General features: G+C 39.8%; 1 protein-coding gene across 6 annotated transcripts in view; it reads right to left on the reverse strand.

Moving 5' to 3' along the window:
* Positions 1–18,045, reverse strand: part of NXPH1 (neurexophilin 1) — a 418,279-nt gene that overhangs the window by 323,273 nt on the left and 76,961 nt on the right. For 4 of the 6 annotated variants that reach the window (XM_082472107.1, XM_082472105.1, XM_082472106.1 and 1 more), the window contains exon 1: positions 6,451–16,658. The exons of the other annotated variants lie outside the window; for them this stretch is intronic. The gene's annotated coding sequence lies outside the window, so the exon portion shown is untranslated. Of the gene's footprint in view, positions 1–6,450; positions 16,659–18,045 lie in introns of those variants that run through there. 6 annotated transcript variants of the gene reach the window in all.

Consider the following 18,045-nt stretch of genomic DNA (forward strand, 5'->3'; position numbering starts at 1 on the left):
TGAACCTTCAACTGCCACCCTTGTCTGATGAAACTGCCCCTACTATACTTGAAGACCCTCTAGTAACCTCATATGAAGAAATTGCTTTGCAAGGAAAAATCAGTTCTCTTTATCCTTCACTTCTCTTCACCACTAGTCTGATAACTAGAGTCAGATCCCAGAATGTCTTGGGAACACAATGACAAAGTCAATCACTTGTGGAGAAGGCTTATACACCAATGGAATTGCTGGAATCTACAAAAATCTTGGGAATATGTGTAGAAATGAATTCTAAAGATGCTCAAACAAGTGTACACAGCATGAGTACATTCACCAGAGATTCTGGATTTGATAAACTCATTCAAGTTGCTACAAGTGGGTTTAACTGGTGTTTGGATGATTTTCCCAAAACCTAGACATAACAGTGGACAGCACAAAATGAAGTCAAGATGCCATAAAAAAAAAAAAAAGCACCCTTAAAATAAACAGGAAGATATACAAGAGTTCACGAAATAATACTGGAATGGATTAATCATAGGCAACTCATCAACCATCTACCCTCTAACTATGTCCTTCAAGGGGATCTGTCACTTCATTCACCCAGGCCTTGAGAAATACACTGGTGAGAAGAGGGCTAGTATCTCTGAAAAGCACTTAGGTGGTTTTGCCTAAGGCCAGGACACTGGTGGGAGACACTGCAGTGCAATGGGCTCCCTGACTTCCAAGAGGATGGGAGGATCCTGAGATGACCGAGGCTCTGGGGTGCCACTGAACTGCCCCACACAGGATGAGAGTGGCTGCCAGAGACAAAAAGGAGGGTCAGGGCGAACATCAGAGTGTTGTCTTGCAGGGCTCTTTGGCAGAGAACACTGACCATGAAGTTCATAGCACCAAAATCTACAAGCAGATGACCAAAGCTCTTCTTGATCTGTATAACTGGCAGGTCTCCAGGCTGGTAAATAAGAGCCTAACCTGAGCATAAAGTATCGACAATCACAATACCTCACAGATGAAGAGCTCCTTAACTGAAGGGGGAGTGGGAGATTTTTTGAGGAGGACTTTGCAACAATACCAGACTTTATTGTGAAAGTTCCCCCAGCCTTCAAAGGAGAACAGAAATGTGAGGAGTTCTTACATCTGTTTTCTAAAGCTTCTGGTTCCAGGCTGCCCCCAACACAGTATAGGGCTATTTGGTTATACCACCCACTTCCTGATTATACCCAATCTTGTGAGCAGCATTTCTGAAGACGCACAATGAGAAAGTTATGCCATGATATGGGGGATTCTGTAAATAACATAAGCTAACTAGATCTTTTCTGGCTGGGAAGAAAAAGATTCTGCTCTCAGTGGAAAATATTTAATTTGTCTTTGGAAACACATCCTGCAACTAAGTGGAAAGGTCTGTCGTGCTTGTAAAGATGATGCCAAGTGCACAATCCGTAGCAAGAAACCTCTACAATTTACCCATAACAAAGCAAAGGGAAGACAGGGCTTCTGACTTCTGGAGACCTTTTTTGGCTACACACACACACACACACACACACACACACACACACACACACATGCACACACAAAATCAGAGAAATGCTGTGCTTCCAGACTAAAATATAATAAAAATCCTACTCCCAGGAAATTTAAAAAGAAGTTGTTCGCAATTAGCAGTGAGAATCCTCTCAATGTAAAAAGCACATGCCAGTTGGCCTACATACCTAACTAAGATAAGATGGATGAAATTGTCTTTACTCTGTGTCAGTCATAAAACTGAAATAGCATAAAATGCACTGCTTGATTGGAAAATGGGAAAATACAAAAAAGACCCCTTGAGAGCCTCATCTGTCAGTCTTTCCTTGTCCTCTGGGAGAGAGAAGTTTAAATTCTCATACAGTTTTTAGAGAATACTTAACAAATGCAGTCAGAAAATAAAGCAGACGCTGGTGGCAAGGATAATAGTATGAATAAACTGGAACTATTACAGAATTTTATACTGTGTCCACCCATGAACTATTACTTCAATTATTTTAAAATATGCAGTCCATATAAATTCTCAGGTGCATTCTCAGGCACCTTGCAAATTGCTGTCTAAAGATAGTACATAACAGGTTAAATCTTGAGAAATTCTTTTTCATTTTACCGATGTTATCGTGCAACCTAATTATAAAATTTCCCCATTTAAGGGGAAAAAAGATTTCAAAAGAAAAAAGAAAAAGGAAAGATTTTTAAAGTTCCACAGATTGGAAATCGTTTAGCAGATTAAGGAATAAAAACTGTTAGAAAAATTTTAATATTATGGTAACTGTGTACACAATGGTGCTAAAGAAAAAGAATTACAGAAGGCTGCCAAGGTCATAAAAATTAATTAGAGACTTTACTTACATAAGATATTACCTATCTAGGCAGATATGACAAAGAAATTGTTATGGAGTAGTGTGTGTGTTTGTGTGTGTTCAAACTCACTGCTCACAGAAAGACAAGCCCAGGGATGAAATATATGCACATCACACACATTTTGGGGTTGCATGGTTTTTCTTACTCTCAAGGAAATGCAGCTTTACTGAACTCAGTGCCATGGAGATAGGAAGTAGGTTTCTACTACATCTAGTAAGGGGGGAAAAAAAGAGAGGGAGAGAGAAAGGTGAAAGACTTGAAGAGAAGAAAGTGTAGTTATATGGCAATACCATTAGGCCTCAGAAGCAAAGAGCCTATTTCTAAAACAAAATAGATTATTGCTTCTCTTGTGCAAAATCTTAAAGGAGCCTCCTGAATGTTTCTTCCAAGCCCATTGTTTCTTTATCACTTTCCCCACAGGAGGTGTATTGGTGGCAATGTAATTGCAATCGTTTTTTCTTCCCATTCATTTCATATTCCCCCCTCCCCACACACACACCTTCGCCTTCCAAGTCCTAAAGTTGTTCAGGTTAAAATCCCGCTTCATATTTACCAGAGTTCTCGCTTGTGGGCACGTGGATATGTGTTAAATAGGGTGGGAGGGGTGTCGGGAAAATCTAGAAACCTAGTTGAAATTGCCTCATAGAGACATAATCTTTGACAGGTGACCAAATTGGGTCCTCCTAACCCTGCCTGCCTTGGTGCCACACGAGAGCGCCCTGAGCTAGCACTGAGGCTCGTCCAGCGCCAGAGAGAGAGGAGATGTGCGCGGGGAACAAGGGGCTGGAGCGCTGGTTCCCAACTGCGGGTGACAGGTTGCTGACGGGCTGCAGACTGACACGAGGCTGGGAAAGACAGAGGGGGACCTGCCAATGAGCCATTGTTTGCACCGGAAATGGGTACCCAGTACAGAGACCGGAAGGAAAGGTCAGTGGGGGGAATGCGTGACTGACGACGAGCGCCAAGGAGAGGCCTGTGCAGGCCGCCAGGAGCAGCGGGGCGCTGGCAGCGTGGAGATGCCAGTTCGGCTCCTGCAAAGAGCGGCGCCCGTAGGCCGGGCTCAGGGTTCCCGGACCGGTGCGCAAGCTGGCCGCTCCCCGAAGCACCAGGCCAACGTCTGCAGGCCCCCGGAGCCCTGTTCAAGGACTCAGCGCAGCTCCTGGGCGTTGCTCAGTTTCGCTGAGAGCCCGCAGCGGCGGTGGGGGGTTGTAGGGGGAAATAGCGTTCTGATAACCTGGGTGTCGAGGATAAAGCTGTGGCTGACGCTTCCTGGTGGGGGGGCGGTGGCTGTGAGGAATCCAGGGACGTGGGTGCGCTCGGGACTCCCAGGAAAGCCCTGCAGGCCCCCCAGATTCAAGCCATAGGTAAAACCTAGAGGGTAAAAGCTAGAGGAAGCTCACCGATGAGGAAAACTGAAATGACTCCCAGGTCTGTTTGGGGGTATTTTAATTTAGATTATGAAAGGAAGAGTACCTGAGGTCTGAGACCCTCCTTTGAGGGCAAACACCTGAGATACATATCTGAACGGAAGTGTTCACAGTTCAAGGCTGAAACATCAATGGGATTCAGACTAGAAGACCCTGTGTCCTCTACTCCATGTCACACTGTCCCTACATGCTCTTCCACTTGGTTACTTTGCATCTGTGAGGGAGTGAAATGGCAAACAGGTCTCCCAACCTTCTCTTTGTGTGTCTTTTCTTGATAGACATCAAAGCCAACATGATTAGAAACAGCCTGACAGCTCTATCAAGACAAAAGAAACAATTCTTAACGGGCTCAAGGTATTGAAAACAACTCAGCTTGTCAAATAATCTATTTCAGACAGCATTCTAGAAAACACAATTTTTTAAAACCACATTATGAGACTCTTAGATATCAGCATATATGGAATGAAGGCTGCGTTTTTAAAAAGTCCTTTACAAATCCCTTTTCTTCTAATGCACTCTGAGTCAATTCCATAAAGTTGGCCTGTTACACTTAAATTCTTTCAAATACCAGCACTCTAACAAAGGCTTCTATTGAAGACCTGCATGACTTGTTAAGAACTATCACCATAAAAATATTATCTCGTGGTCTTTGATATTTTCTAAAGTAAAAGAGCAATTAGAATGTAACTCTGGTTTGAGGTTAACTGCATTCCAATCCAATTAGCTTTATAAATTAATAGCTGTTTGTATCTTAACAGTAGGTGATGTTTAATTAGTCAGTTTATTGCTTCCAGTCTTAGTTCAGAATTTCACATTCTGAAGAGTTAGAGAGTTTTAACTGAGTGAATGAACATTCATCTAGAAAACTGTTTATGCTCAAACTTCTGTCAGAACACTGTGGTACATTAAGATTCCCAGGTGTAACAAAATTACAATATTCTATCTCCAGAATTTATAGTATTTATTGTAGGAACTGCAAACAAGCTGCCTATGGTACTCCAGGCCTGCAGATACATTGTTGTTTATCTTTTCTTCTTTTCTTTAATTTTTTCTTTTCCTTTCTTTTCTTTTCATTTCATTTTCTTTCTTTCTTTTTCTCTTTCCAGGACCATATATATATTTTATATATATATACACACACACATATATATATCTGTATCTCATATATATATATATATAGGATTACTTGGCATCAAATCAAGTAAATTCAGGCAAATCCCATATTCAGAACAGGAGAAGCAGTGGAGTCCCTATGAATGGACCAGCTGCTCTCCCCTTCTTTTCCATCCTTGCTAGGCCTATGCCATTTACTTGCTTGAACTGTCAGGCCCCTGTGTGTAGCTTTCACATTTGCCACTCCTCAAGGCCTTGCAGTGTTGGTCTGACCTGAAGGCTATATCTTTCTTAGAATTTTCCACATATTTGCAGTAGAGATTCTGTAAGTGGGTTGTGCAATAACTCTCTCCCTTTTTCTCACCAAGTGCTCTGGGAATAATATCCGTTCACCAAATATTAGGACATAAAAGGAATTAAGACCAACAGCAGCAAATGCTTTAGTGCCAATAGACATCAAAATACCTACACATTGCCTATGTTTGGGGCTAAACATTTAAGGGTAGAAGGTGTTATCAAAAGGAAGAGGAGGAAAAAATGACATCTAGAAAAGAAGGCAAAAAATGAGTGAGTGAGAAGGAGAAAGAGAGGAGAAGCAAACTCAAGGAGGGAAAGACACTCCATCCTGTTCCTCTGGTAGAGAAACACCTACAGGGCTACCCACAGCTCCTTCAGGGTCAGCTCAGGGGTCCTGGTGACACCAGTTATCTACCCAAAATTAAAGCAACACATTAGAATAAAAATGGATAGGGAGGAGGAGGAGAGAGGTTTTTATCTACTAGATAACAAGGTTATGCAATCACTTGGAAATTGAGTAGAGATATCCCATTTGTTCCACACAGATCCATTAAGGAAAAGTAGTTCTCCTGAAATATGTACATTTCTCTCAGGGTTTTGCTCGTTTGAGTGCTTAAGCCAACCTAAAAGTCAGTAATAGACACCAATCTCATCATCTTCTAAACCAACCACTCTGGTGACAGAAAAAAAGCTAGTTTCATTATTTCAGCTTATTCCCAATATTTAATAATAGAAGACATTTTGAGGGCACTAACAGGGTTACTTGTCAGGGACTACTTTTACATAGGCTAAAAACACACCAGGAGTGACACTTGAAATTGATCATCCTTTTAGCCATTCTGTCAGGCTTCCGAAAATTAATGAGTGGGCTGCAGAACGGAAGTGGCTTACCAGAACATCGCACAAATTTGCTGATCTTGACTTGCTGGAATTTTGCTTACCTAATGCACAGCTGAACACTTCAATTCTCTACAGTGTTTACATTCTACCTAAATCTTCTCTTGGGTTTCCTGCACTCAATGTTGCTTCCTCCTCAGGCAAGTAACAGTGAAATACAAAAGGAAGCCGCAAAAATCACTGTCCTCAGCTGACAGGATGACACAACAGATACTTTTCAGGCTTAAACTACAAAAATCACTGTATTTATATAAAAATCAAGGTTTCAAATGCTGTATGATATTTATTCAACAATACTAATTGGGTGAATATGATGTTCAGATCACTACTTGAGATGCAGTAAGAAACTTACCTGGGTGAGGAAGTATCTTGAGTAGGAAGGTGATTCTCCCATGGCAAAGTTTAGCTTTTTCACTCTGTAGAAATGACCCCAGTCATTTTTCCAAATATGAAAACTCAACTTCATGCTCTGTGGAAGATACAATATTCTCTGTCCCTAAAATACTATAATTTACTGAATTTAAAAAAAAAAAACTAAAAAAATTCAAAGGTAACAAGTGACAGTCATTAAGGCATTCTCCAAATTATGACAACTGAATAATAAACATCCCATATATATTTCTCACTTCACTTCCCCTACAAACCCTAGACCCTGACTAAGCAGCCTTGGCCACAAAGCTGTCTCGGACAACATTGCCGCCTAGTGGGTCTTTGAGGAAACTATCAGATCCCATAGGTCCTTTTTTTTTCTTCTTTCTTGGATCATTCATAAGGGAACTTGGGCGTAAGTTACAATTCCATACATTTCTCTTCCATGCTTATTGTTTACTTTTTAAAAGTTTTTCGGTTTCTCTTAATTTCTCTTTAATTCCCTTTCTCTTTTCTGTTTTGAATTCTTACCAAATTCACATTAAAAAAATTTTAACTCGCTTTCTTTTGCTTTCTTTAAACCCTTTTCTCTCTATTGCTTTTGTAAGTCAAAAACACTTGATATGAAAGCAGCAACTGTTTAGACTTCAATAGAATAATTTTTGCCAACTTCTAAAGCAACTAGGGTTTCAAAGTTATCTTCTGAATATATTTACTAAAGTTGTCTTCTAAGTTTGCTTTCTTCCATACCTCAATTACCACAATATTTTTTTTAAATTAAATACAATTAACACTGCAGTTAAAATCATAAGAGTTTGTGTTAAACTTCGACTCAAATTTCAGCCCAACCACATATTAGCTATGCAAACATGAGAAGTTGCTTAAACCTTCTTGTGCCTCAGTTTCCTCCTCTGTAAAATGATGAAAATCATAGTACTTACAGGAATATTGTGAAGTCAATTAATTAATACTTGTAAATGACTTAAAATAGTGCTGGCATAGATAAGGCTCTAATAACTTATTTTATTGTCAATATTGCAATATTATTTTCTGATGCTACTTTTTAATTTTAAATATTTGCACTTAACCCATACTTTGGATTCAATAGATTTTGTGACTTGGCCTGGAGCCATAACTACCACATGTAACATTGTTCCAATTAGAAAATATGTTTATGTTTTTTAAAATACTCTTAAACTATTAGAAAGCATCATAGTTATAAATTAATAGCTATCTGTTCACATTAACTTCACAGCAGCCAACGAATCATTAAGTAGGGGACTGAAAAGGATCTGGTTGCAGAAGAGATTAGAAAAGAATAATTTCCTAAAGTATTTTGTCTGGGTTTTTGGTTAGAATTAGAAATCTTGAGAAGCAGAGAATAGAAAAAGGAAGGATACACTCCAAGCGATGAAAATAGCATATGCAAAATCTTAGTGGAATGAGCAAGTTGAAAGCTTACAATTTAGATAAATCTCTTCTAAATAATAATAATAATATTTGTAAACCACCTTGGCAATTCAGTTCATTTTAACGGCTCTTGATATAGACTCTTTTTCTTACATTCTAGAACATAACACTGCTGTCTTCAAATCCAAACTGTGATCTAGATCCAAATAGGAAAGTGGAATGTACTGTCAACACTCTTTTCCCATTATGGTATTTAAAGTAGATGGAAATTGAACATATTAAAAGAGACTTGCCTTCTACTTTTCGTAATGTTCTATACTGAGCATGAGCTGATGCAGGAGATCTGAGCAGTGGGGTTGGGTAGCAATAGGTGTATGCATTCGTGACAGCAATCAGAATCAGACGCTTAATTTATGGACTCATAGCACATAAAAGAAAAAATTTCAAGCACTTACTGTAGCTGCTGCTGATTACTGACTATTCATTATAAAGGTATTTGGCTTGTGCCAGTGTAAACCCAATGTTCTTTGTGAAGAAAAGTCCATCATGCAGTTTTCCTATAAATTATACAGCTCCCTGTTTATTCTTCTTCAAAACCCATGCCCTGCTTCATAATCAAGAGCTGTTTAAAGGTTCTTACAGCCTAGGGATTGTAGCTAAAATATTGGAATCACACAATTAAAGGGAAGAAAAAACTAAATTAAGCCTCCAAAAAGGGATGCTGCCCAAGTTAAATGCTTCCCTTGTGCCCAAGTGAAGCTCACTCTGACAAGCGGGGCTAAAATGTGTTCCAGTAATTGCTTCTTTCCCCAGCACTGCTGAGTAATTGCTTTGCAACTTTGCCCTCCCGGCACACACATAGAGTTATCATGATGTGATCCCAAAATTATACCTAGACCGAAAGAGCAATGTTTTATAAATCCTGCAGTTGAGAAGAATGGGAAAGACTACCAAGAGAACCAATTCAGCTTTCAGTCTAGCAACATCTTAGGCATTCATCCAGAAAGGAGAGAAATGCACCCAGAATACCATCAGGGCTTACACTTTATCTTTTTCTGTGTACAGTAGTCCACACAGCCAAACACAATGCATCCAGATGCTTTGACTTCTCAGTGTCTACTCCCATATCAAGAACTAGAGAATATAAGAAATATCTTGCTGGATCAGACAAATGGCTTGTATCAGGTCACCCATGAGAGGATACGTTCATCCTCTCTGACATCAATCTCAAAAGAGGGAAGGTTCGCTCTGAAACACCCCTGGAGATTTTCTCTCCTTAATAAAGCCGATATGCATATAATATATTGCTCCTTTTCCGCCCTAAATCTTTCCTGACTCTATATGCATTTTCAGCTTGTACCCACCTCCTGAAGTCCCAAAAGTTACAAAGCCTGCTATGATAAACAGTATCTCGTTTGTTTGCCTTAAAACATCCTTTGTACTGATGGCTGGCATGGTGGGAAGCACACAGAAGATATTTGTGGGGGGAATGCATAGCAACGTGAATGGGCTGGATTAGAATGATGCAGGGTCTGACCCTTAACTGTTAATGCACCACCTGGTCTACTCCCCTTGACTGAGTGCCTCAGGATGCCAAACTGAATATTTTGGCTTGGAAGGAAAGAGAATCACATGATATCTGGGTCTCTTGCTTTTTAAATGTTGATTCCAAAAGATATGATACAGTATTTTCAGTGATTCCACTGGCTTAGGGGTATGGTTAGAGCGACAAACTCTTACCACTGATAAAGCTGATAGTATCCCTTATCACATGGCACAAAGCCATCTGGAAAATAAACGGGCAGGTTTTGCTTCAGTCTGTTCTAACCTCACTTTTTGATGAAAAGCAAGTTGATCATAACCTTTTCTCTGTTTCCTTTATCCTCTGTAGCCATTGAGCCTTCCACATGTCCTGCTGCACACTGAGATATCTCATTGAAAATTTCTCCTTACTTTCTATGACCAATCAAATAAAATGTAAACTGAGAAAATAGATTTGGGGTAGGTCATTTGTAAGTGTGAAGCTTTGGGAGAATGCTTGAGAGACAAATTCTAAGACCATCATGGGAAAATCACCAGGAATCCCAGGCTAAATTATTTCTATTCCCAAACCAAGCCGTCTGTCACCAACTGAATGTTGAACTGCACGTAGATGAGGCAATGTCTTGTAAATGGAGTTGAAACTTTGGTATGTATGGGGTTTGTTCACTGGTTAGACTAATTTTTCTCAGGTTTTAAGTAAAGAAATCTATGTTATAATAGTTTTCACCCTATGAGAGTGCCTACTTTACAGACCAAATACTCTAAGTTATACCTTAGTTAAGAGAGGAAAACTCATACTGCCACAAGCATGCATTGATGATTGATTTTCCCTCTTCCTGAAATAACCCATCCCATTCAATGGTTGAACAATAAGATAACTGCTCTTCAGAAATATGGACAACATTTGACACTAATGTTCATTTTCCCTCTGCTGCTGTCACAGCTTATCGCTCTTATTTGATGGTGGGTTGACCCACTGCTTTGACTTATTCTGGTACTTATGTGACAAAGGCTAACCCACCAAGGTCAGTGGTTGGGTGTCATCCATCATATTGCCAATACGTCTGCCATGATTGATAGGGATGACACACTGCAAGGTCCCTGAATTCTGTTACTGTCACATTTTTTTCCTCTCAATCACACCAGGACTGGAGCTCAGGTACTGTGCCATCTCATCTCCTAATGGTCTTCTTGACTACAGTGGCTTAAGAACTGGCCTGCTTTCATGGGGCAGTGGGAGAACAGGGTGTTCAGGACTAGTGTTCTTGTTGACTCAAAAAGTGTGCTGACATGTGTATGACCTAGGGCGAGGACCCAAACTGAGCTGTCATCCTTTGCTTGAGTGTAAACATGGATGATTTTTACCCAAATTCATAGCCCTGATAAATAAATGTATTCGAAACATTAAAGCCTGAATGATGTGAACAAACCCATTAAAGTAACCTTGAATTTTTAGCCAAGTTAGCAATAGATCAGTGAATTTTATAGCTAAAAAATTAAAAAAGAGTAATCTTCTCATTTTTGTAGATAACATGCAATCTCAGAGACATGATTAAAATCCTAATCCTAGGTCAATAAACACAATACTCTTGATTCTCAAGCTTCTCTTCCCAGCAAACCTGACAACTCCAACACAGGCAGAAGCACAGATGTCGATTATGGAGAAAATGCAATGGACTGTGTGTACACTTCCTCTTCATCGTCTTCTCCTTTAAATCAGTCGCACACTGAGTCTCCAGCTTCTATTGAATTAGGTTACAAAGCTTTTTTGTTCTTACCTGTCGCTAAGAAAAATCATTCATGGCATCCTGGATCAGAACTAGCGGAGACTGCATGAATCAAAAAGGTAAAAACGTTCCCTCCCCAGGGAGGCTGCCAGCTGTCTCATTGATTCAGCGCTGCTCTTGGCAGATTCTGAGGCTACCCTGGCACCAGTTCCAGAGAGTGCTGGATAATAAGGCACCACAATGCAAACTGTTACCAGGGAGAGACAGAACATCTGGTCTGGAACAAAGGCAACGTCCATTGCTTAGAAGCAACCTGGCCATCCTCGTCCAAGCGTGAATACGCCAGGGCCTGTCACCTGAAAGAGGGGGTCCCTAGAGCCAAATAAGTGAAGATGAAATAGAAACAGTAAGGAAAAGAAACCCTGAGCGAGAAATAACATACTATTTTCTCATCATTTTTATCTATATGTAGAAGGATAGTGAGTATCAACTAGGATACTTTTTCTAGGAGCTCTATTTTTTAATGTAACCAACAATGATAAAAATTGAAATTTTAAGGAGCAAAAATCAGTTGATTTCTCTTTATTCAGTGTGCATATGTGTGCACGAGTGTGTTTAATGGCCGAAAGGTTCTCTTGTCATCCCGCTGTTGTAAGCAGAGCTAATGACTGGCCTCTGCTCTGTAGAAATGTTTTAGCTGCCAAGGACCCACTGATGTGGGCAGCAAGTCTGAAGACAATGAGAAGGAACAGAACCCAGGGTGCCTACCATGTGCCTTCCACCAGGCTGTGCACCTACACCAGGCAATTTAGACTCTGAGATGGTCCAAACTTTATCAGGTTTTGTTGTTGTGTTGCTTTCAGTACTAAACAACACCTTCAGAAAAGGAGAAGAATCTGACTTCCAGTTGCTTTAAAATCCAGATTTTCTTCTTTTTTTAAAAAAGGCTTACCCTGTTGACAAAGCCCCTGTCAGAATGAGAGTCATTATACTCCATGGAAGGTTTGTGTACTTCATTCCTTTCCAAAGCCATCTGTCTGAATTTAATTCACTGATAATTTTATCAGTCTCCCCATGCTTTGCCTGAAACCTCTCCATTGCATTTTTTATTCTTCGCAGATGTTAACTCTTTGAATGACAGTTTCAATGCATTTAGAATTTTGATGAAGATACACATTCTCTCTGAAGGATCTCCCTCCAATGTAACACTTTCCAATTGCCCCACTGCACCAACAGTTGTGCTTTCCAACAAAAGTTGTGCCTCTCCTGGGCAAAGACAATCTAGACGCAAAATTGTATCCAGGACATTGCTAAAGTAGCCGCCTGCAGTGGCATCATCCCAGGGACGCTCAATACCTATCATTTAGGACGTCTTTTTGGAAATTTGAAATCACAGTACATTTTATAGAAATAGTTCTAACCATTCTTCCTACTTAATATTATCTTTAAGGAAATACAGGCTATTAAAAGATACTATAGATCTATTTAAAAATTAACTGTTTGAAGCATTTGTTTTTTTTATTTAAAAGAGACCATTTAAATGTACTTTTAGGTTATGCCTAAATAGGTTATCTCAAGCATATTATCAAATCATTTTGAGGTAGTCTGTTATTAGTTTTCAGGTTAATTCAGGGAAAAGATCTTTGTACAGTTGATGTCACATACTTCTTTTAATTTTGCCCAATAAGCATTTCTAATCTTCAGTGAACCACAGCTTAGGACTGTGGGAGATGCATCAGAAGGTTCACAAGACACCTACTCCCCAGATGTTTATGATCTACTGGGGAAGATGGGACACAAAGCACACTGTAACTAGTACAAAGTGCTACCCAAATACAAGCAAGAGAGGGATTTATTTAACCAGAAACATGGGTGCAGACTTCACAGAAGAGATAAAATTTTACTTGTGCCCTGAAAACAGGGTAGGATTTTGAAGAGTGGAGATGAGAATGAGAAGGTATCCAGGTATATGGGGTGGCATTCATGATAGCGCAAGTATGGGATTACATGGAACAAGTTCTAGGAACACAAAGGGCACCAGTCTGGCTGGATCAGAGGGTAGATGAGGGAAGAAACTGGAGACAGCGTGCCGTTGAAAATTTGTGAGCAAGAATAAGACATAATGTGAACTGCACTTTGAAAGATAATGGCAGTCTTCTGTAGGATGAATTAAGAAGGAAGACACTAAAGACAGAGAAAATCTGGATGTGTTGCCAGAAGGAGGGAAAAGGAGGTCCTGGATTAGGGCAGGTGCGATTGGAATGAAATCCAGGGAACTGCTTCAAACACTCCTACCAAACAGATGGGAGATGTACTTAAATCAAAAGAAAGACCCAGGTGGGCTGAGCAAAGCAAGTTGACTAAAGTGCTCTTCAAATTTGCCTCTTTTTCAGTTAACTGTTGGTTTCCCAGGTGTCACTACCATTTCCCAAAGGAATCTAAGCCAGTTCTTTTTGGAAGTGTCCTCCTCATACTTGTGATTATTTTTTGACTATTAATTTAGCACTGATATTGTTCAGGGCAGTTAGAAATTTCTTGATACTCATTTTGTGTTTACAGACTCAGAGTTTCACTGGAAGACACCATTCTGAAAGCCTGATACTTGGGCAAGATAAAGGCCAAGAAAACAAGGCATTGACTCCATGGCGGCCCAGGTGCAAAGGCATGATAGATGACAGTGGTGGGAGAGGAAGTTTAGTGTCTTAATTAAAATAATGTAGATAGTAACTGTAGATTAAAATGTCAAAAATTATCAAAAATGCATTGCTTAAAATTGGGAATGATGATGATAATGATGATGGTGATAATTATTGGCCTGATGAGGGACAATGTGATACATGAACTAAAGATCCACATCCTCTCAGGATATGATTTCTGTTAACTTTCACTTGCCTAGAGAATTATCTATGACACTAAAACAGGTCCCCAGCCTAGAAAAGCTAAATTTAGAGCAAAGTGTATAAATGCTCCCCAAGGAGGAACTTAGGAGAGAATTTGGCTTAATGCGGTGTGGTAGGGACTAGCTAGTTGTTCACTGAAACCCATTCCCTTTTCCTCCTAAGTACATAGCTAAACACTATTCCCTAGCCTCCCTGTGGGTAGGTGGGCTATATAACTGACTTCTGCCCAATTGTGTGTCATCAGAAGTGATATTCTCTACTTATCAGTCTTAACATCTTCCAGCTTGATCCTCTGCACTCTCTTTTATCGTCTTCTGATGAAGTGGAGCAGCAGAGAACTCCAAGGCCCTGGGAATAATGGGGCCACTAGAAAGAAGGATTGTGTGAAGCAGAAGTTTCCATCAACCAATGCTAGAATTTAATATGAATAAGAACTCTTTCGTAAATGGTTATTGTGTTCAGCCACTGAGGATCTGGGGGTGCTCTGCTACAGCAATTAGCCTACCCTGACTGATACACATTTGAGGCTTTAGAGTCAGACAGACCTAGGCCTATGTTTCAGTTCTTTCATTTCACTACCTCTGAAACCTTACAAGTTACCTAACTTCTTGGAGCCTCAGTTTCCTTAAAAGTAAATCAGGGAAGGGGAACTTCCCTGGTGGTCCAGTGGTAAAGAATCCGCCTTCCAATGCAAGGGACATGGGTTCGATCCCTAGTCAGGGAACTAAGATCCCACATGCTGCCGGGCAACTAAGCCCGTGCACCACAACTACTGAGCCCACACGCCTCAACGAGAGAGCCTGCGTGCCACAAACTACAGAACCCACACGCTCTGGAACCCACGTGCCACAACTAGAAAGTGAAAACCCACAAGCCACAACTAGAGAGAAGCCTGCACACCACAAGGAAGAGCCTGCATGCCACAACTGAGACCCAATGCAGCCAAAAATAGAAATAAATTAATTAATTAAATAAAAATAAAAATAAAAATGTAAATCAGGGAAAATAGGGCTGCTATGAACATAAAATAAAATAAAATATATGTAAATCTATTGGCACATTGCCTGGCAATAGAAACCATACAAGAGAAGACAGCTATTATTATCTCCGGTAGAAAGAAGGCATCATTTGTATGGTCTTATTAGCCAGCATAGAAATGGTCTTGGAGAATGGGATAAGAAGGTAGATCTAGCAGAAATGTTCTCCTCTAGTATTTTCTAGAGAAGGAAACTGCGAGTTTATATTCATCTATTATAAAATATTTCCTTATAATTAAAAGGATATCTCCTTACTCCCAAAGAATGATGGAGAAACCTAAGTTTTAGAGTTGAGTTCAAGATCCATTTCTGGGATATCTACCTCTGGCCATGATGGAATAACTGGTATAGGAATTACACTCCTATTGCAAACTATGAAACTGTACAAAATATATGAAACAATTGTTGTCAGGCATTAGAAAACAAAATGCATAGGGTTGTGATCTTTGACAGAAGGAAATTATGTGAGGTGAGTTTCATGTTGACCCACATTTCTATCAAGGGTACTTTCTGAAGTGAAGTACAGAAAGTGGCAATCTCATTAGGAAGAGGACACAGAGTTTGGAATTTAGGGTTGCTTAGGAGGCGAGAATTTATAGGTAAAGTTCCTTGAGTTGGTGGAGATCCCCAGAGTTCTACACAGAGGTGCCCTGAAGGACTTTGGCCAAGCACTGGACTGTACTTCTGCAGGGTGAGACTCAATAAGACTAACCAGTTGCTGGGAGGTGAGTCCTGAATAAAGATACTAGAAGTTGTAAAGTGCTGGGAGACATTGGAGGTTTAGCTAGTCAGAGTGGAATAAAGAGACATTTAGTACTTTGGGCATTTAGTTAAGACCCCAGCAAGGCCAAATGTTAGAAATAAGGCATACTCTAGAATAAGGTACATGCTCTAGGACTGGGGGGAAAAACTGAAATAAACCCTTTCTAACAATGTCTAAAACATCTACAGTAGGGTTTTTCAACCTTGGCACTACTGAAACATTAGATCAGATAATTAGTTGTTGTGGAGTGCTTTTCCTGTGAATTGTGGGATGTTTACCAACATTCCTGGCCTCTACCCACTTTCATTGTCACTGTCATATGTCACTGTCACCCCAAGTTGTGACAACCAAAAATATCTCCATACATTGCCAAATATCTCCTTGGGTGGGGGGAGCAAAACTACACCTGGCTGAGAATCACCACTCTACAAGCTCCAAGTGATCACCACAAATTAACTGTCTGCCAGAAAAAACCCTCAAATTCTTTAAGGAAAACAGCATACTCCACAAATCATGTCTTGTGCACAATGTCCAGTATACATTTTTTAAACTACTGTACATGCAAATAAGCAAAAAATATGACCTAAAGTCAAAAGAGAAAAATAGCCAATGGAAGCAAGCCCCCAGGATGATGCAGGTTTTGAAATTATCAGAAAAGTACTCTTAAAAAACTATGATAAACATGTTCAAGAACTTGAAATTACGGATAGAATGATTGGATAGAGAATATCAGTAGAGATATGAAAATTATAAAAAGAACCAAATAGGAATTCAAGAACTAAAAAATAAAATAAATGAAAGTAAAAATTCACTAAATGTGGGCTTCCCTGGTGGCGCAGTGGTTGAGAGTCTGCCTGCCAATGCAGGGGACACAGGTTTGAGCCCTGGTCTGGGAAGATCCCACATGCCGCAGAGCAACTAGGCCCGTGAGCCACAACTACTGAGCCTGCGCGTCTGGAGCCTGTGCCCCGCAACAAGAGAGGCCGCAATAGTGAGAGGCCCGTGCACCGCGATGAAGAGTGGCCCCCACTTGCCACAACTAGAGAAAGCCCTCGCACAGAAACGAAGACCCAACACAGCCATAAATAAATAAATAAATAAATAAAAATAAATTAAAAATTCACTAAATGAGCTTAATAGAAAAGTAGACAATGGAAAAAAAAAAAGGATTAGTAAGCTTGAAAGATAGGTCAGTAGAAATCACCCAAACTGAAAAACAGAGATTAAAAAAAAAAGATTTTTCAAAATAAACAGCAAATGGGACTGTAAAAAAATGTTTAACAGACATAATTAGAGTCTCACAAGGATAGGAGAGAGAGAGATTGAGGCATAAAAATATTTGAAGAAATAATAGTTGAAATCTCCCCAAATTTGGTGAAAAACATCAACCCACAGATTCATAAAGCTGAGCAAAACAAAAATAGCACAAACACAAAAAAGACCATCCTTGGGCACAGGATAGTAAAACAAACATCAAAAATAAAAAGAAATATATTAATAGCAGCCAAAGGGGGAAAATTATTACATATGGGGGAACAACAATAGGTAGACTCTGACTTCTCATTAGAAACAATGAGTCAGCATCTTTAAAGTGCTAAAAGAGGGAATTTTTGCTTTCAACAAAGATAGAAGAAACTTTGTTACTCTAAATTAATAAATTTTGATTTATTAATTAAATTAATAAATGTTAATGATAAATAATACATTAAGAAATTTTTATTTAGGTTATTTTAACCTAAAATACGGAAACAGAAAAAAGCAAAATATATAAAACACTGGACATCAGTCAACAAAGGACAGTTATCCCTGAGAGACAGGAAATAGTGATTATCCCAGCTTCCTGGCTTGAGAGTTTCCAGGCCACCACTCAAGGAGGGAGAAACCAAGCAGAGCCCATCAGACTCTGTGAGTTGAGGAGATGAAGTTAGAGTCCAAAGGAAAACAAAGCAGATGGAGTTTGCAGGACAGAGGACCAGAAAGGAGAGATCTGCACAAAGAAAGAAGCCTGGAAATCTCCAGACAGTCTTCTTCAAGTGTTCAACACATTCATTTGAGAAAACTACCTGAAGCCCTGCAAGTCAGAGGGAACAGTACTCAATGGTCAGACAGGACAAAGACTGGTGCCTGTTATCACCAGCCAGACTGGAAAGCCACATTACTCTGGGAGCACTGGGTAGAGTTCTCAGAGAAGTATTGCAT

The sequence above is a fragment of the Balaenoptera physalus genome (genome assembly GCF_965194825.1).
Source record: "Balaenoptera physalus genome assembly, chromosome: 8".
Taxonomy (NCBI): Eukaryota; Metazoa; Chordata; class Mammalia; order Artiodactyla; family Balaenopteridae; genus Balaenoptera; species Balaenoptera physalus.